The 21,066-nt window shown below is 32.2% G+C and overlaps 2 long non-coding RNA genes across 2 annotated transcripts; both read right to left on the minus strand.

Moving 5' to 3' along the window:
• Positions 1 to 36: 36 nt before the first annotated feature.
• On the minus strand, positions 37 to 5,776 carry LOC130677627 (uncharacterized). The gene is made up of 4 exons (XR_008991661.1): positions 5,621 to 5,776; positions 5,132 to 5,242; positions 2,844 to 4,349; positions 37 to 51 (listed from the first exon to the last, which is right to left on the minus strand). It is a non-coding gene; the product is annotated as an uncharacterized LOC130677627 (long non-coding RNA).
• Positions 5,777 to 8,329: 2,553 nt separating this feature from the next.
• On the minus strand, positions 8,330 to 16,173 carry LOC130677626 (uncharacterized). The gene is made up of 3 exons (XR_008991660.1): positions 16,017 to 16,173; positions 11,746 to 11,874; positions 8,330 to 8,557 (listed from the first exon to the last, which is right to left on the minus strand). It is a non-coding gene; the product is annotated as an uncharacterized LOC130677626 (long non-coding RNA).
• Between the last annotated feature and the right edge of the window lie 4,893 nt (positions 16,174 to 21,066).

The following is a 21,066-nucleotide window of genomic DNA, read 5'->3' on the forward strand; positions in this document are numbered from 1 at the left end:
AAAACGATCAGCGCAATGGAATCCTTCACAGCAATCTCTAGTAGTCATACACTGTAATGAAAATTTTTACATATATTAAATGAAAAAATATCAGATTAAGGTTTTTTAGCTCAAAAATTTACAAGTAATAATGTTTCTGAGCTCCCTGAGCTCGAAAACAGCGGGAAGTTTTGGGGCTGGCCCGCAGGGTCAAAATCAGTTCTATGAGCAAGGATTTTTGCGGTTGGCTCACAGGGTCAATCGTTTTTAAAATTATTTGATAGAATTAGGTTAAGTGTTAGTTGGGCCATGTGCTTTGAATATCTTTAGGTATCGCAAAATTTTCTGTTTTTCGTCACAAATTTAATATCTTAACCACAAATATATCATTTACTTACCACAAATAACTGACATACACTTATCCAAAAAATTAAAGGAACAAGAAAATTTTATAAATTTTTTAGTGATTTTTGGAAGGCTGTATTTTCGTGAAAAATGATCGTATCGAAAAAATAAAAAAAGCAAATTGAAGCTTGAAATCTCTAGTTTGAATATCTTTCAGCAAAATATTTTTTTGAGCCACGGTTTTTGCGGAATCAGAAGAAAAAGGTCGAGACAAAATTTTTCTAAATTTTTTGGTTTCGTTTTTTAGGTCTACGGGGCCGGGAAAAATTTTTTCAAAGAAACGAATTTATGGCTTGTTTAGGAAATTTATTCAGCTACAATTTGCTTTTTTTTTGTTTCTTTGTACGACAATTTGCTGCTGAGATATCAGCGTTCAAATGAAAAAGGATCCTTTTGTCTTTGATTATTGATATCTCAGTAAGAAATGGTCACACAGTAATTTAAAGGGCAGTTTAATAAACTTGAATAAATCCCCTACAAGCTCCATTTTTAATTTAAAAAAAAAAAAATTTTTTTTCATCCTTGATATCCATTTGAAAAACCTTTAAAAAATGGCCATCCGATAAAATTTAAATTTATCTATCTCGGTTTTGAAAATTATTAATTACAGGCAAAATATCAAAGATACACGGAAATGATTTTTTGATAAAAATTACTCTGTAATTTCGAGTATTTCTGGGCCGTTGCAAGAAGTTGGTATTTTTTGTTTCAAATGTAATATTTTTAACTTCCCGCTAAGAATATTGTAAATTTTCAAAAATTCGGGAAGTTTTAGGTTTCGATCCGATTTACGAAAATCGAATTTCCATCAGATGTCGACGTTTTGAGGTCCTAGGAAGCTATTCTGACTAATTTCAAGATGATGTCCGATTGTATGTATGTATGTATGTACGTACGTACGTATGTAAATACTTGTATCTTTTGAACGGATGAACCGATTTTGAACTTTAAGGTGTCATTCGACGCGGCTTATCAATATCTTGAAGCTGTGAGAAATTAAGCTCGATCAGTAGGGCTCGTTCGGAGATATTCCAAAAATAAAATTTTTTCAAAAATGTTTTCTTCGGATAACTTTTAATGTGCTCGATGGATTGATTCCGAAATGGACTGGGCTCTAGAGCTTTGTAAGCGGCGTCGAATGCCACCTCAACCATCAAAAATCGGTTCATTCGTTCGAGAGAAACCGTTGTCGAAAGAATTAAAAAAAAAAATTTTTTTTATTTTTTTTGAAATATCTCAAAAACGACTCGATAAATCAAATTCAAAATTTAATCAGCTTTAGAACTTGATAAATTTTAAGACCATAGAAATTTATATATATATAAGAATCATAAAACTATATAAACTTTTATACAATCATATATGATTTTGTATAACCGTATTAAACTCTTTTGTAATCATACAAATTTATTTATAACTTCATATAAAATCACATAACTTATTATTAACTATCTGAACTCTTAGAAGAATTTTATAAGGTCATATAAAATTTCATATGATCATATATAACTTTATATGAAGTTACATCGAATTTTATAAAAATTTTATAAGATAATACGAATTATTGTAAGAATTTTATAAGATTATATGAGTTTTTATATAACCATATATGACTGCATATAATTTATAACATTTTATCTGGTAATGTTATAAACTAATATATAAGTTTATACAAAATCATATAAAATCCTTATAAAATTATGTAAATTCTTATAAGAATTTCATAAGATCGTATGAGCTTTTATATGATCATATATGACTATATATAAGCATATGAAACTTTATCTGGTATTTTTATAAAGTTATAAACAACTTTATATAAAATCACATCAATTGTTGAAATTCTTATAAGATCATATTAATCCTTATAAGAATTTTATAAGATTATGTAAGCTTTCATATAATCATATATAAACACATATGCTTATATATGATTCTATAAGAACTTTTTCTCGGGTTTATATAAAATCACATCTATTTTTACAAAATCCTTTGTAATGGGTGCACTTATTATATTAATTTGTGATTGTGGTCTCAATACAATAAGTGTCCCACACATGTGCAAAACTTAAGGTGTCTTGCAAACCTGTCTAGCTGAACTCAGTATCTCCAGGTGAGGGTAAGCCCCTTACTGGACCACACAGTATTAAAATATGGAGAGAGAATTCTTATACATAACTTGTCAGGAAGGTTGCGATAAATTAATATTATATATCCAATTTAATTATAAAACAATGGCATTTATTGAAACGAAGCCGCTTTACAGAAAATTAATGAGATGAACAATAACCCAAAATGAATGATGAAACTGACTCGACTAATTTTATAAACAACAATGTGACTCTACTGACTCTAACAAATTGACTCGACTACTTTAACAAATAACGACTCCTCAATTAATAAAATATTATTTAACAAATGAATAGTTAACCCGACAATGACAAAACGAGTTCACTTACTCCAACAATCTCCAACCTTAACCAGTCCTTCTTATTCCAACTGTCCTTTTCCTCCAAGACCAAAACCAGACCCAGTCCTTCCTTCCAAGTCCACCAAACCGTTCCAATCCTTTCCCATCGACCAGATCCAATCCACAATAATTATTATATAAATAACCGTTAAATAAACTTAATAAACTTAATAAAAGAAATAAGCTTCCACGAGCCGTGGGCTTATATGCTCTTGGCCCAATTTGAATGATGACTAGCAGCACGTGTAGTAGTAGTAGTAGTAGATAGAAACTTGTGGAAACCAAGATGTTAGTGGTAGTTGATAGAAAGGCACGTCCGTCCACGGCGGTTGCTGCGAGCCAAGAGACCGATCGCTCGTCGTCTCTGGCCCTCGTACCTCTCCACTCAGGTTGACCAACCCCTAAAACCAAAAGTCGGGACTCGACCGTAGCGACCCCGGCGCATCAATGACTGTATTTTCTTCAGTTGTTGACAGTTGTTGAAGAAGGAGGGCGGATCTTTTGGCGCGAGTCGAAATTAAATATGAATTGTAATGTGGGAGCATTCCACCCCGTTACACCTTATAAAACTATATAAATTCTTATAAGATTTTTATAAGATCATATGAACTTTTATATAATTATATATAAGCATATAAAACTTTATCTAGTACTTTTATAAAGTTATATATAACTTTTTATAAAGTCATATCAATTTTTATAAAGTCTTCACGAGAGTATATTAATTCGTATTAGAACTTTATAAGATCATATAAGCTTTTATGTAATCATATATAATTTTTATATATTTCTTATATGATTATATATAAATTGTATATGAACATATATGTTTATATATGATCATATAAAATATTTTTTTCCCGGGTTGGGTTAGCTAATTCTGGCCCAAGGAAGGGTAACTTTAGGTATAGCCGAACTTGCATGATTCTACTTTGGCCCAAATCTGGGTTGCCATTGAATGATCAAGGCAGGGAAATCTAGTCTTGGCCTAAAAGCTCGGGTAATCATTATTGGGTCGGCCAAGGCTAGGTTACCCATCAGTCCTATCCCAAGCCTGGGTCGCCATTGTAAGGCCTAGATAGGGGAACCTAGTCTTGGCCCAGGCTCGGGTAATGACTGGAATGGCTATGATTGAGTAACTATTGTTGACCCATGCATGTAATGGGCCAATATAGACGTGCCAAAGCTAGGTTCCCCAGTGCTGAGCCAAGAAGGGCCCCTTCGTTCAACTCTGACAGCTCCTGCATGGGAATTAATAATTAGGAAATTTTTTGAAAAAAAAGTAAACGTTATTTTATTTGATCGCGCAATAATATATTTATTTCTGCGTCCTACATTATTTTACGGCAAGAAAAAAATTTATTAAATAAAATTATTAATTTCTTTAAATCCGCAAGTTTTTAGATGAAATGATTTATTATTTTTGGCGACAATATTGCTCCCAGTCATGACTCAAATAGCAATAGTATCCTTCACAACAAGGTTTGCTACCACACTGTAATTAAAATTTTTAAATTAAACTATAGGAATATCGTATTAAATTTTATCATTTGCGTGATTGACATAAAATTTTTTTATTTTTTTTATTTTGAATTTAATTTTGTTGTAGAAAATAAAATTTTCTACAAAAGAGGTCCTTATCTACGAGTTAAACTTGAAAAGTTATGGGACTTAAAAATAAATAATTTTTTTTAAATCTGACGTCCATGGATTTTTATTTTTTGTGTAACTTTTGAATTATTAAAGTACGCGGCTCGCGGCATGAGACTTTATTGTAGGAAATTAAATTCCCTACAAAAAAGGTTCTTATCCGCGAATTGATAGATTGAAAATTTAAAAAGTTATAAGAAATTATATAATCAAAAAATTTTTATTACGTGTTTTTAATAAAAGGCCGGACTTTTTTTATAGTTTTAACTAACGGACTTGCGATATAGACTTTTTTTTGTAGAGAATTGAATTTCTTGTCTTACTAGGTTACAATTTCACCAACAGAGAGACAGTAATTGTTCATTTTCTTAAATGAAAAAAAAATAACATGTATAATTATAATTTGAAATTTTTTTTTTCGCAAATTGTATCTATTAAAATCCATATAAAAAATATTTTTAAACCAGTCGCCTTGTTGGTCTTGTTACCTCAGTCCTTGAAAAAATAAAAAAAAATTCGCTTTATTTGTTTTTTAAATTTATTTTTGATTTTGGTGGAATCAAATCAAATATGTACTTGCGACGCTCGTAATCCAAAGCTCTTATGTTGAAAAATTTTAAAACTTACCGCATCACCCCAACAGTCTTCATCATTTACCACGACCCCAATCATCAGCATGAATATTGATAACATCATAATAATTTTGAACATTTTGATTTATTTTGTTGGTTTTTAAAACTAAAACATTTATTTAACTTTAATTAATAATTCCGTTGAAACTATTGCATTTACATGAAACATCACTATGACCTTTTCTATGAGGAATTTAGTTTTCTACAATTTTGATTCTTTTCATTTTGCTTATATCTCTGATAGTTTATCCGTAATTTTAAATTAAAAATTAACAAAACAAAAAATTGGCTCAAATTCAAATTTTCTGTTCTCGTTTTTAAAAATTTCAAATTACAGGGCAACTATCGAAGATACGTCAAAAAAGTACTGAAATAAATTTGTAGGGATTAAAATTTCATAAAAAAAAGTTGCAGGACTTTTTTTCATAAGTTCAATAGTTTCAAAGTTATAATTAAAAATATAGAAGCTAAAATGATTTCTTACCGATCGTTGATGTTTGTCAAGGTTTTGGTAACTTCTGTCGACTATGCAATCAATGGGAACAGCAAGGGAACTTTAAATACCTAACGATTACCCTCACCATCAAATTCAACAAATATTTTACTTATGAACCGGTCGCTAATTGTTGCATAACTTGCGTCAGAGACGGAAAATAAAAGTTATCAATTTCAGAACGATTATTTTGTGGGTAGAATATTTATCAGAAAAATTGCCTGAGCTGATTGGCTGTTTGTCGATATCGGTATCACGAGTTTTCAAGTACAAAGTAATTATAAGCAAAAACAACATACCTAATAAAAAAAATATTATTTTCTTTATACGCATTGAATTTAATGTCGATCTTTAACGATCGATATCTATACTCTTCTCGCTTGAAGATCAATCAATAGGGGGCGGAGAAATCGCTCAAAATCTGGACTTTCATTTGAGACTAATTTCAAGTCTCAATCTGTACTAGCTTTGAAATAATTAATTTTTATAATTAAAATAATGAAATGTTTAAAAAATTTTGGAATTTTTTCTTACATTAATTTTTCTATATAGATCAATATTTCAGTATTTATCGGTCGAAGATCAAACTTTTGCCTTTAAAAATTGTGGCCAAACTTCCGCTCTTTAAAATAAGACTATCGTCGGTTCTTTATTTTCATGGCTTTGGAAGTTAAGACTTTTTAAAGTTCAAAAAATCAATTTTAACCAAAATTGTAAATTTTTCCTCTGCTCTAGCTTCCTCTACGTATATACACAGAGAGAAATTTATGGTAACCGTTTCTAGTACATTTATGAAATATCATCCCATACCGTTATGGTAATGATTACTTGGAATTATCGGATATAGACGGAAAAAATGAATAGTAAATGCAACATGATGAAATCATGTTGCATCCACATGATTTGTCATATTTCGGCTACATGATAATCATGTTGCGGTAGCATGAGAAAAATCATGTGGCAGTAACATGATTTTCATGTAGCCTTGGTAGCATAAAATTAATCTGCAACAACTAAATATTTATGCTTCAGAAAAATTATTTATTATCAAGCAACTAGATTTTTCCGGATTTATAATATTGCAGATGAAAATTAGAGTAAATTATCAATTTAAATCATTTGTAAATTATATTTTTGCTTAAGGGGTTAGGGGTACTCAGGATTTTTAAAAAATCGATTTTTTGCTTGATTGTTGCTAGACAATAAATAATGTTTCTGAAGCATATATATTTAGTTGTTGCAGCTTAATTTTATGCTATTAAGGCTACATGACAATCATGTTGCTAACGAATGTGTTGTTACAGTTGAACGTGTATTTTGTCGTTCTGTCATATTTGGACCATAATTCTATTCAACCGCTAGTAGTTTTTGAATGTTATTATTATTATTGAGTGTTAATTTTTGTGATTAATTCGAGCTAATGAGTTGCTTCTAAAGTTTACTAATTCTTATTACTCAATTTATTTTATTAATCACACGATTAGCAATCGGTAGCCGGTACCGATTGATTTTCGATAACAGCAACCGATAATTTCGGTAGCTGTTACCGATTTCTTTGGTATCAGTTACGTATAAACACACACAGACTCACACACGCGTACACAGGGGAACTCACACTCGCACTCTCACACATACATCCCACGTAACATCCCTCAGAAATAGTTTTTTTATGTTCACTGAAATTCGTCATCAGAACCGAAATAATCGGTTGCAGTGACCGATTTCAATCGGTAACTGCTATCAAAATAATCGGTATGTATGGACGAGTGTGCGTGTACGTGCGCGCGTGTGTGTGCTCGAGTGATGAACAATAGCCGAGAGCTTACCCATTATGGTGATTTTTGGCGGAAACTATAAATTTAAAGGTTCGGAACACTAAGAAAGAAAAATTGCAGCGCTTTGAAATTTTCAGGGTTTTTTCAGGACACTTTAAGGTTGAAAAAAAACCGACGGTATTCTTTGTCCATCCGTTATATCCACCTAATTTTTACCTAATTTTGTAATCAACATCATCACTTCAAAAAGAAATTTTTCCATCAAAAGCCACTAATTGCGTCTTATAGAGAATGCTTTGCAGTTTTCAAAACCCTACTTCCATTCTCTGTACGACCAATATGTCTCGAGTTATTGATTGTCGAAGCTAAAATGGACTTTTTTGCTTTGATCAATAATAACTCGGCGCCAAATTGTCGTAATGACTTTATGAGGAAAGCAAATTAAAGGGCATTAAATTTCCTAAAAGAGTTTATTAAAGCCCATATACTTCTTCGAAGACGATCAAATGTTTGTAAAATTTTTTTTGCGGTAGTTTTCTTAGGATTACTCCAAAACCGTGCATGATTAAAATTTGAACTCCAGATCTGAAAACTCGAAATTTATTGAGGCTACAATTTGCTCTTATTATTCTTACTCTACGACAATTTTTCACCGAGTTACAGCATGTTGAAAATCACCCAAAAATTTCGAATTTTTTTTATATCCCTTAATTTTTGTGACCATTGTATATAGATCAATATCGCGAAATCTATTGGTCCTAGGTGGATTTCTTTGCAATAAAAATTGTAGCCAGAAGTCTTATCTTCAAAGCAACCCCAATCCTGTTTCTTAATTTCCATAAATTTCTAAGTTATTAATTCCTAAAGTTGAGAAAATTTTTTAACAAACTATGACAAGGAAAAATTGATTACAAAATAATAAACATTTTATATTTTGATAGCGCAATACTATTTATTCATTTGTTTATGCGTCTTACATAATTTTACTTGAAGGAATAATTTAATAGATGTTGAAATTAAATTATTGAAACCTCGAATTTGAAGTTCCACGAATTATTTACTTTTGATCACCTTTTTTTCTACCACATATGTACACACCGTTATTAGCAGTGCAAACGTGTCCTTCACAGCACTCTACCATTGTGGGAATACACTGTAATTAAAATTCTTAAATTAAAGAAAAGAATATCATCAGGCTTAAGTTTTTCAATTTCATTAAAAAAAAAAAATTTTTTTTTCGTTATTTTTAATCCAATTTTATTGTAGGTCTTGCCAGTGGAAAATTTCCAATATCAATTTAATTACCGAGGTCCAGGTTCGGCCTCGTTGGAGTATCGATAGACCCCCAGTGGGCCCTGATCGTCGATTATTTTATTAATTAGTAATCTCGCTCCAAGCGTTATAAACTCTCAACATTTCTAAATATCCCGCCTTTTTGCTTCAGATGTCGGTCTTTTTCACAATTCTACTATTACGCTAGTGCTGCCACCACCCGAGTCTAAATTTAAAGTCAACATTGAGCCGCCTAAGGTAGTTCTTATTTCGGACTTGGGGAATTAAAGTAGATTGTATTCCCATGTTACATTAAGTCGGACTTTAGACCCCAAGGTGTGGTACAAACTTCCATTTTTACCACATTGGTGTCCAAAATCGGGAGTGAAGGGAATGAAAATTAGGGTCAACTTTGGACCCCTACAACCTATTTAATTACAATAATAATAATAATAACAATTCTATCATTACAGTCGACTCTGTCTAAAGGTTCTCTGCCTAAAGGTTCCCGCTGTCTATAGGTTCCAGGATACATTGCTTAAAGGTTCCCGGATATTCCCCCACCCGCTTTCTTGAGTGACGAATCACAATTCAGTTTTCGAGCGCTAACTTTAAATGCACGTTTTTTTGAGGTTATGTTTACTGCGCAATGTGTTCGTTTTAGCGTGCGCCTCGGCGCTCGAGGGGAATATATTGTAGGGGAAGCGCTGATGGTGGGGAGGGAACCTTTAGGCAATGGTCCTGTCCCGACGTGGAACCTTTAGACAGAGTCGACTGTATGATAATTATTTTCAATATAATAATATCATTAACTATATTTTTAGTTATAATTAATAATTAATAATATAATTATTTTGAAAATAGCTATTATAATTATAGAATTATTATTATTATGATTATAACCGCCATTGCTATTATTAATAATGTTGTTATTGTTAAATTTTTTGTCACAAACAATTAAGCTGCAGCTATATATTTTGAAAATTTAAATTAAAAGTATTCCAATCATTGTAAACGCAAATTAAATTCAATATGATATGAAATATACGTATATTATAATTATTTCTTATCATATATACTGCCTGAGAAAAGTCATATCATTGCTGATTGAAATTTAAAAGTTACAAAAATAATCTTAAATATTTTAAATAATAAAAAACATTCTGAAATGATCGAAAAAATCACAATTTAAGTACTGTTACTTACTACCCGATGAAAAAAGATTTTTTACAATTATATATAGACTATATATAATTATATATAGACTATATATGATTATATGAAGACTACATATAATTGGATAGAAAAAATGGCCCGATCCAATTGTATACAATTTGTATAGAAATTGTATAAAATTGTATATAATTATATAGACTTGTATATAATTATATAGACTTGTATACATTTTACATAGAATTGTATACAATTTTTATACAGTTGTATACAATTAGATCGGGCCATTTTTTGTATATAATTTTATACAATTGTATAAAATCTTTTTTCATCGGGTACATAGAAATATTAAATTTAAAAAAATATATGTCGGACTTAGCGGTTCAAAATAGTACTTCATAGTGAATGATAGGATCTTGAGGTTCAATATAGGAGCTGAGGCGGCTTACAGTGCTCTAAATCCGTTCTATTTCGGACTAGAGGGATGAATGTAGCTTTTAAATTTCGACTCGGGCAGTCGTCGGTGGAGCGACAGAAGGAAAAAAATTAAAAATGCCAGGTAAATTATTTTCTGATTTACAAGTTTTTATTAATTACAATCAAACCAAAAAAAGTTGGATAGTTATTAACGAAAGGGTCCTTGAAGTCACGAAACTAAAGCTAATAAAAAAAATTCTGAAAAACGGATGACCCCATGAGTTAATCTTAAAACTTTCCACTTTCTCTAAGAATGAATTAGTGAAATTTACTGCGAATTAGTGAATGGGTACTTGGAACCTGCTATAAGTATACCACTGGTCGAATTAGTTGTATACTTATACCTGTAGAAATAGTGACTATTCACTGATTTGCAGTGAATTTCACTCATTTATTTTTGGCGAGCTGTTTTAAAGCTCAGAGAGCTCGAAAACGTTATTATGATGTTTAAGAAATGGTTACTTAAATACTAAGAAATCCTTCTATCAGTGTATGGGGCATTTCACGCCGAATTGCCGAGGTCGTGGACCCGATCATTATTTATTTAACCTGTTTTTTTCATATATCATACAGTCGTTTGTTGAAAAACGCATCCATGTTTTTTTTCCAATTTTTATATCGCGTTTTCGAAGAGTTATGAATTTTTGAAAATTTCGGATAAAAAATATTTAAATGCCTATAACTTTATCAAAAATATAAATAAATGCATACTCGTACACCATTTTTTACAGCTTCTAATAAACTTTCGACAAAAAATATTAAAAAATTTGAGAATTCTTCATTTTCATTTTTTTTTTTTTTTTTTTTTTTTTTTTTTCTTCTATAAAAGTGTAATTTTCAAAATGGATGACACAGTTTAATAGCATGGGTTTTTTTAATAACCGATGGCAGTAAAAAAATGCGATAGATTTCTTCAAAAGTCGAATATTAAGAATCGATTCTTACTTGACTACAAAAACTAAAAGTCGATTCTAAAAAATCGATTTTTTTTTAAAGAAAAGTCGATTCTCGATCAAAATCGAAATCGACTTTGCATCTATACTTCAATGAATGAATCGCACATCGTCGCTTTCGCACTAGAGAAGGTGTGCAAAAGTCATCTTTAAGTTTTTTTCTGCCCTCCGGCCGGAAAGTGGCAACTTTCGGGCCGCTGCCCTAAACGAAGTTGCAACTTTCCGGCTTCGTCGAGCAAAATAATATAGTATACGCACCTTGGCTAGTAAAAAAGAAAGCCTCAGACCACATGTTTGTCAGCCTTGGCTTCGCCTCGGCCAACAATTACATGTGCTCTGAGACCTTTCTTATTTTACTGGCCTAGGTATGTAATACACTATTTTTCCGTTGGAATTAAAACTCTCCCATATTGAGTTGTGACAATCTTATATTATAACTCTATACGTAAAAAATTTTTAAACTTACCATACTGAGAAAACAATCCCCCTCCAGCACCGTTATCTCGTCATTTACCACAAGCCCAATCAATAAGATAAATATTGATAACAGTAAAATAATTTTTGTCATTTTGATTTCTTTCGTTGACTTTTAAAACTAAAACATTTATTTAACTTTAATTAATAATTCCGTTAAAAGTACACAGTGGAAAATTTTGTGTTATTGTGTATAAAAATTTAATGGTTGAATATTTTGTGTCAATTATTTGACACCATCGAGTGTAAATTTAACTACAGTTGAATGTGTTGTCTGAGGTTAACAAGTTTTTTTGTGTTAAAATATTTATGAGTAATCAATACAATACATTTTTTGTGTTAACTCAAATTTAACACAAAATAACGGTTGACTCCATTCCGAGAATTTATACGGTGTGAGGCAAGGATTGAGTACATATTATTTTTCTTAGCTTGACACAAAAAAAATGTTACATAATATTGACAACACTTAATTTGTGTAGATACTAACATAAACATCCCTAGCAGATCCGAATTACGGTAAATTACGGCAATTACCATAATTTACCTAATTTACGGTAATTGCCGTAATATGCGGTAATTACCGTAATTTACGGTATCCGGCAGGGTTGCCGTAACTTACTGTAAAATACGGTAATCTACCTTAATCTCCGTAAATTACGGTGAAATCCCACAAATTACGGTAAAATACCGTAAATATACGGCAGAATACCGTTATATTACGAGAAAATACCGTATTTTGCCGTAAATTACCGCAGTTTACGGTATCCAGCAGAATTACCGTAATTTACGATAAACTACGGCAAAATACGGCATTTTAACGTAATTTACGGTAAAATACCGTAATTTGTGGGATTTTGTCGCAATTTACGGTAAATAACCGTATTTTATCTTAAGTTACGGTAATTCTGCCGGACACCGTAAATTGCGGTAATTTACCGTAATTCGGATCTGCTGGGGATTTGTGTAAACACTAACACAAACATTGTGTTAATCAAATTCCATAACATACTGAAAGAGTAAAATTAACACAAAGTTTGTGTTGATTGTCAGAGGAAGTTTACTCTTCTCGCGTACTTTGTCCAGAAGTGCAACATAAATTTGCTTGTTAATCGAATAGTTTTGAATTATTTAAAACGTGACTGTGAATTCTAGAGTAAAAAAGATTTTCACTACTGTGTCAGGTAAATACATATTGATTGATTTAAATTACTCAATTTTTACGCCACATAAATAGCATTATAATAATTGAATTAATTATAATCATTTAACATAACCTATAGAATCTTCGTATTGCTTGAAAGTTTATCATTTAGTATTTTTCTATAAATTATTTTTCGTGACTTTTTTTGATTTATATTTGAAATAATATTTTGTGAAAAATGACTAAGATAACACCGGCACACAAAAAAAAAAAGTTGTCTGTACTTTTGACGGGACCGGTATATCTTTATGTATTTCGACCCACTGAATCTAAATCTGAGATCCATTTGACCCGTACACCGTCAAATTTTCGAGAAAACTTTGAAAAACCGAAAAAAATGACGAAAATAGGCAGTTTAGGTGATTTAAAAAATTTTTTTGACCTTAACCACGCATGATTTTTATGTATTCCGATTTGCTTATTACTAATCTGGAGTTTATTTAGATCATAAGCTGTTAAAAGTTTAAGTAAATTCCAAAAAACCCTGAAAAATTGCAAATTGCGAAAATTGCGTCAAAAGTACAGACAACTTCTTTTTTGTGTGCCGGTGTAATTATTATTAAAATTGTTAAATTTTTTTCAAAAATAGGATGTCTGTGGAAACGGAGTATATACTCTGTTGTATTTCCAAGTTAAATCAAAGTTAAATATCTGAACTTGAAGGCACAAATGTCGTAATAACAGATTATTTTATGTAAAATTTTATAATTTTGAATAAATGAATACTTTATTTCCTAAAAATGTTGGTTATCGTTATTTTCATCATCATGACCACTATTATTATCATTATTATTATTATTATTATTATTATTATTATTATTATTATTATTATTATTATTATTATTATTATTATTATTATTATTATTATTATTATTATTATTTTAAGGAAGTACAATTTATAGAATTTCTATAATAACATTTTAAGATTTACTTTATGTTGACCCGATGAAAAAAGTTCTTGTCTTATTATATATGGTTATATATAATCATATATAATTATATATAATCATATATAATTATATATAATTATACATGAAATTATACATAATTATACATGATTATACATGGGATTATATATAATTATATATATAATTATATATAATTATATATATAATTATATATAATTATATATAATAATTATATATAATTATATATAAGCCTATACATAATTAGATCTGATCATACCTGGCCGTTATAACCCTATATATAATCATATATAAGTCTATATATGATCAGATCTGATCAGATGTGGCTAATATAAATTCATGTATACTCGTGCATAAGGTTATATATGATTGGATCTGATCAGACTTTATTGATATGAAACCTATAAATATTTAATTATGTATATAGTTCCAATAAATATATATATATATATTGAATAATATGACCATTTTTTAATATCAAAGTTATTAAATTTTTATTCTGTCAACTATCAATCAAACTTAAATCCCCAATACTTAAAAAATGTTCAAAGGTTTCGGCAGCAATTTAAAAGTATAAAGTATCAATTTGATTAGTTGAGTTAAGTAATGCCATAAACTTTTCTAAATTATAAATGTAGAACAGACTAGAGGATCAGACTACAATCCATCGATAACCAAAGTTAAGCAGCATCGGCGTGGGACATTAATTGGACGGATGACCTCGTAGTAAAACAGTAGTCAACGGATAATAATTTTTTTTTTTATTATTTAATTTTAACCGACATTTATATTGATGAACGCAATAAATCCTGATTAAATTACTTAATTAATAATTTACAGATATTCTAAATGAGATTCTAAAAATGACTATATTCGTTCATGCATGATTATATATAATCATATATGATCACGTATAAACATATCTGATTATATATAATTAGACCTGGACAATTTTTGGATCCAATCATATATAGATGATTATACATAATTATATATGATTAGACAAAAACTTTTTTCATCGGGAAATTAATATTTTAATTGTGTATGTCAACTTTTCATTCTTCAACACTGATACAATATAACTTTAACATAGTCATTGAGTTAAATTCAACGCTAGACGTATGTTACATTGACATTCAACTTAAGTCAAACTAATTAATTATTTGCATTGAATTATAGATCAAATTGAACGGAATATAGTATAGGGCCGGATAGCTCAACTGGTAGAGCACTCGGCGCGATACCGAATTGGTCTGGGTTCGATTCCCAGTTCGGGCTATCTATATTTTTCTCAATTTAACTATAAATTGTCTTATTGAGAGGTTTGCATGTTTAGGTTTCCACTATATTTAAATGGAATTTAAATATAGTGGAAACCTAAACATGCAAACATGCAAATAACCTTCTCAATAAGACAATTTATAGATGAATTGAGAAAAATATAGATAGCCCGAACTGGGAATCGAACCCAGACCAATTCGGTAACGCGCTGAGTGCTCTACCAGAACCAAATACTTGAGTTAATTTGACACACGTGTGGTAGTTCATTAATACTACATTAAAAAAAATTTAGATTTACATACTTTTTGAGTTAAATTTAACACAACAAGTTTGTGGTGGTTATATAGAAAAAATTGTTAAATTTACAAAATTTTTGTGTTAATCTATTCAACACTAAGCTAGTCTTAGTGTTTGAAACAAGTATAATGTGTTAAATTAACACAAAAAATCGAGTGGACCGTTTGGGATATGTGATTTGTGTTAAATTTAACAAAAATTTTTCAACTGTGTATTGAATTTACATGAAATATTGCGATGACCTTTTTTATAGGAAATTTAGTTCTCTAAACTCTATATTCTCAACATTTTTTTCCATATCTCTAATAGATTATCCGTAATTTTGAATTAAAAATAAATAAATCGTTAAATCGGTTCGAATTCACATTTTTCGGTCGCGGTTATGAAAATTATATAAATTACATGCAAACTATTGTAGATACGTCAAAAAAGTACTAAAATGAATTTGTAGGGAATAAAACTTCCTAAAAAAAAGGACTCGAGTTTTTTTCCATACGTTCAAAAGTTCCAAAGTTATATATAATTAAAAGTATAAAAGTTAAAGTTGTTTCTTACCGATTGTTGTTGGTCAAGAGTTTGGTAGTTTCTGTCACCTGTGTATTTAATATGAACAGCAAGCGAGCTTTAAATATCTAACGGTTCTCCCCAATAGAAAATGTAATTAACGTTTTATCTATAAACCGGTCGCTAATTGTCGCAAAATGCGTCATAGACGGAAAACGATAGTAATTAATTCCTTCAAGAAAACGATGCAGATATAACTTTATCACTAAAGTATATTACCTAGAGCCTATTGGCCGTTTATGGATGTCAGTATCACGTGTTTTCAAGTACAAAGTAATTATAAACAAAAATTATTCACCTGAAAAAATTTCATATGTGAAGAAATATATTTTAAGCTATGAACATTGTATTGTTGAATATTAATATTACAATATTCAAAGTCATTGGTTATGGTACGGTTTTCGAAAATCGAGTTTTCATCAGATGTCTGATTCAAACGTTTTGAGATCCTAGGAAGCTATTCTGGCTATTTCTTGATTTTCTTGTCCAACGATATCATTGGATCAGAGTCGAAATTCAAAGCCGACATTGAGCCTCCCTAGGTAGTTCTTATTTCGTACTTGGGGAATAAAAGTAGATTCTATTCCCATATTACATTAGGTCCGATTTTTGACCCCAAAGTGTGGTACAAAGTTCTATTTTTACCACTTTGGTGTCCAAGGTCGGGCCTGAAGGTAATAAAAATTAGGATTGATTTTCGACCCCTAGAACCTATTTTTTAACAATAATAATAATTCTATTATTATAATTATTTTCAATGTGTTCAGTCACGAGCTTAATCATTTCGAAAAGCTTCGTGTACTTTCGCTACGTACGGGAGCAGCCGAACTCGCTACTGACTTGAATGTCAGTATAGTGCCGGGTCACTCGCTATCTGGGCCCGACACCTGCAATTTCTTGCTCATGACCGTGTCAAAATGGCATGAGAACCCGCTACCAGCCGGCCAATCAGAGAAATTGGCGGCTAACTATTTCCTGTTGGCGCGCTTTTAAGCCAATGGGAAAATTCGTTACTGCAGCCATGCTGTCACGTCACCACCGAGCAGCCAAGAAGGAAGAAGACGACGTCTCTTTTTCTATCTACATCGATCAGTACGAATACAGCTTTCCATCTAACCGCTTCGATCAATATATCACTAGTGTGATCTAAGTCTGAACCGCTCCGCTAAATCTCCGCTTAACTATTCTCAATAATTAGCTAGTATATCAAGGCTACTAATTATTGAGTATATATTGAATTGTTGCTCGCGTCTTATGAAGTATAAATTACTTATCGCGTCATTAACCGCTACCGACCACGTGTCGAGTTTATACGCGTATTCGTTTACAGTCGCATTCGCTATCGCGTATTTGTAGTTGCATTCGCTATTTTTTCTCATAGTTTTAGTGTACATATTGTTTAATAAAGATCTATTCTTTTATCTGTAATTTGTGTTAATTGTTAGTTATTGAATTAACCACACCTACACCAGAATCCCACAGAGCATTCGCTCATTTTACATTTTGGTCCTTCGAGCCGGATCTGGTGTGGGTTCAATAATTGATAATTATTACAAATTAAAAGTAAAAAAAAAACTGTGAGTAAAAAGTGCAGTGAAAATTGTGCATTGAAAATCGCTAAGTGCCATGGGCATTGCTGAGCACTACTAGAGTGCTGCCTGTGGTGATCAAATTTACACACCGGTGTAAAAAAGACATTTATTTTTTAGACGATCTAAAACTTAGCGTCGGTTTTACTTCATCGCGTCCATTTTGTGTGCAACGTGTAGTCAAGATGGCCGCCGAAGCCCAAGTCGCTCTACAGATGAACCGCATCGACACGATGCGTAATATGTCCAACCGCTTGACTGACGCCATACTCGCTACCCAAGGTGCCTCCGCTATTGATGCAGAACTCGCTATTCTCAATGATTTGTGGACCCGCTTCAACACCACTCATGAGAGACTGTATGATGATGTACCCGAGATCATCGAAAATGAATACCACACAGGTAACGCTTTTCAATCCGCTAATGAAGTTTATACATCGCTCCGAGTGCGACTTAGTGCATCAAGACCCGCTATAGAACGTGTATATGATGCACATGCTATCAATCACGATCAAACCGCTTACTTTGGAGGTGCGCACAAGACCAACTTGCCGAAGATTAAGCTGCCAACGTTCCAAGGCAATTATGACGAATGGGATTCGTTCAAAGATCTATTCACGTCGCTTGTCATCAGTGAAAATTCGCTAACTGGGTCACAAAAAATGCATTACCTGAAGACACAGGTAAAAGGTGAGGCCGCTGCACTACTCGCCAACCTGCTGGTAACTGATGACGCTTTCCAACCTGCATGGGAATTACTAAATACTCGCTACACAAATCCACGTCGATTGCTCGACATGCACATCGATGGTTTGTTATACAGGCAACCGCTAACTGGTCACTCCGCTGCTGAATTGAACGCTCTGTTGCTCGCTAACAAAAAATCGCTAGACGCTATCGCTGCCTTGGGAGTCCCAATCAATGAATCAGATCCCTTTCTGATTCGCTTGACTGTACATTGCTTGCCTGAAGATCTCCGAGTGGAGTGGATGTCCTCGCTGGGACTCTCCAATGAATTTCCTACCTATCAACAGCTGCACGATATGCTTAAAGCAACAGTACGTGCTTGGGAAAACGCTGAGGTTGGTGCAAGAGTGTCTTACGCTACCAATCGCTAAATTGTGTGTGCCACCAGCTCACTCTTCAGAGGACAATCCTGTCGACACCGTCGCCAGCGCTGGGGAGAATGTTCAGTCACGAGCTTAATCATTTCGAAAAGCTTCGTGTACTTTCGCTACGTACGGGAGCAGCCGAACTCGCTACTGACTTGAATGTCAGTATAGTGCCGGGTCACTCGCTATCTGGGCCCGACACCTGCAATTTCTTGCTCATGACCGTGTCAAAATGGCATGAGAACCCGCTACCAGCCGGCCAATCAGAGAAATTGGCGGCTAACTATTTCCTGTTGGCGCGCTTTTAAGCCAATGGGAAAATTCGTTACTGCAGCCATGCTGCCACGTCACCACCGAGCAGCCAAGAAGGAAGAAGACGACGTCTCTTTTTCTATCTACATCGATCAGTACGAATACAGCTTTCCATCTAACCGCTTCGATCAATATATCACTAGTGTGATATAAGTCTGAACCGCTCCGCTAAATCTCCGCTTAACTATTCTCAATAATTAGCTAGTATATCAAGGCTACTAATTATTGAGTATATATTGAATTGTTGCTCGCGTCTTATGAAGTATAAATTACTTATCGCGTCATTAACCGCTACCGACCACGTGTCGAGTTTATACGCGTATTCGTTTACAGTCGCATTCGCTATCGCGTATTTGTAGTTGCATTCGCTATTTTTTCTCATAGTTTTAGTGTACATATTGTTTAATAAAGATCTATTCTTTTATCTGTAATTTGTGTTAATTGTTAGTTATTGAATTAACCACACCTACACCAGAATCCCACAGAGCATTCGCTCATTTTACACAATGTGATAATATTATGACATATTATTGAAGTAATAATAATTAATAATATTAAATTTATTAAATATCTAACGATTGTTTTCAAAGTAAAATTAAATAAACGTTGTATCTATAAACCGGTCGTTAATTGTCGCAACATTTGCATCAGAAACGAAAAATTTTATCAGACAAGAAAATTGCCTGAGCTGATTGGCTGTTTGTCGATATCGGTATCACGAGTTTTCAAGTACAAAGTAATTATAAGCAAAAACAACATACCTAATAAAAAAAATATTATTTTTTTTTATACGCATTGAATTTAATGTCGATCTTTAACCCCCCGTGATGGGTGATTTTAACATAAATTTGCTGACACAAACTCAGGATTCTTCAAATATAAGGGAATACTTTGCTTCTCATGGACTGAATATAATTCGCATGGACCCTCATACACATCATCTAATAACGTCAGATACCTGGATTGATAGCTGTGCGGTAAATGATCTCACGATGATTTCTTCTTGGGGATAGTCTTCTCAGCCGTTTCAATCAGGACATGATCTGACATATCTATCTGTTAATTATAACGCATTAGCCCACGAACGGACGATAGTTACTTCCAAACCTCTAAATCATATGGATCAAGAAGCTGCGGAAAATTTCCTGGCAAATTATAATATGGCTTCGTTTGATGATCAACTGGATGTTGACATTAAGCTTAGACTGTTCAATTCTATAATTGATGAACTCTTAGATGATATTGCTCCAATGAGAGCTTTTTCTGTAAACCGTCCACCAGCACCGTGGTTATCTGCCAAATTACGTTCATTGAAAACGGAGAGAGATGCTTTTAATCGAGTTTCAAAGCGATATTGCTCAAACACTTTGTTTGATAGATATATCGATCTTCGGGGTGAATTCAAACGAGGGACTTCCATAGCTAAAAGCAAGTACCTACAATCTCAACATGAATCCAAAGGCAACTCCAAAGCCTTTTGGAGAGTGATTGATAATCTATTAGGACTCACAAGAAAAGGAGCACATAACAACAATGAGCAGTTGATACCACCTAATGATGTAAACAAATATTTTGCCTGTATCTCTTCAGGTGATTCACTATTGAGTTTTGACGAATGTGTTCCAGATGATTACTATGAAGATCCTTTATTTCAGTTCCACCTTCGTGATACTGAGGTAAATAGTGTTAAAAGTGCAATCAAGCGTATTTCTACTAGTGCAAAGGGAATTGATTGTTTTTCAATACAAGTGTACCAAGTCCTGTTAAATATATTATTGCCGTTCATTATTAATCTATTTAACGTATCTATCAATGATGGAATGTTTTCATCTTTATGAAAGATGTCTATAGTGAAACCGTTACTAAAAATTCTTTAACCGTCATCGCCTTCAGATTACCGACCTATATCACTACTTTGTGCCCTATCGAAAGTGCTTGAAAGAGTGATTTATGAACAAGTTATTAAATACTTATCAAGTAATGATCTTCTATATAATAGGCAGACTGGTTTTAGGGAAGGTATGAGAA

The sequence above is a fragment of the Microplitis mediator genome, chromosome 11 (genome assembly GCF_029852145.1).
Source record: "Microplitis mediator isolate UGA2020A chromosome 11, iyMicMedi2.1, whole genome shotgun sequence".
NCBI lineage: Eukaryota > Metazoa > Arthropoda > Insecta > Hymenoptera > Braconidae > Microplitis > Microplitis mediator.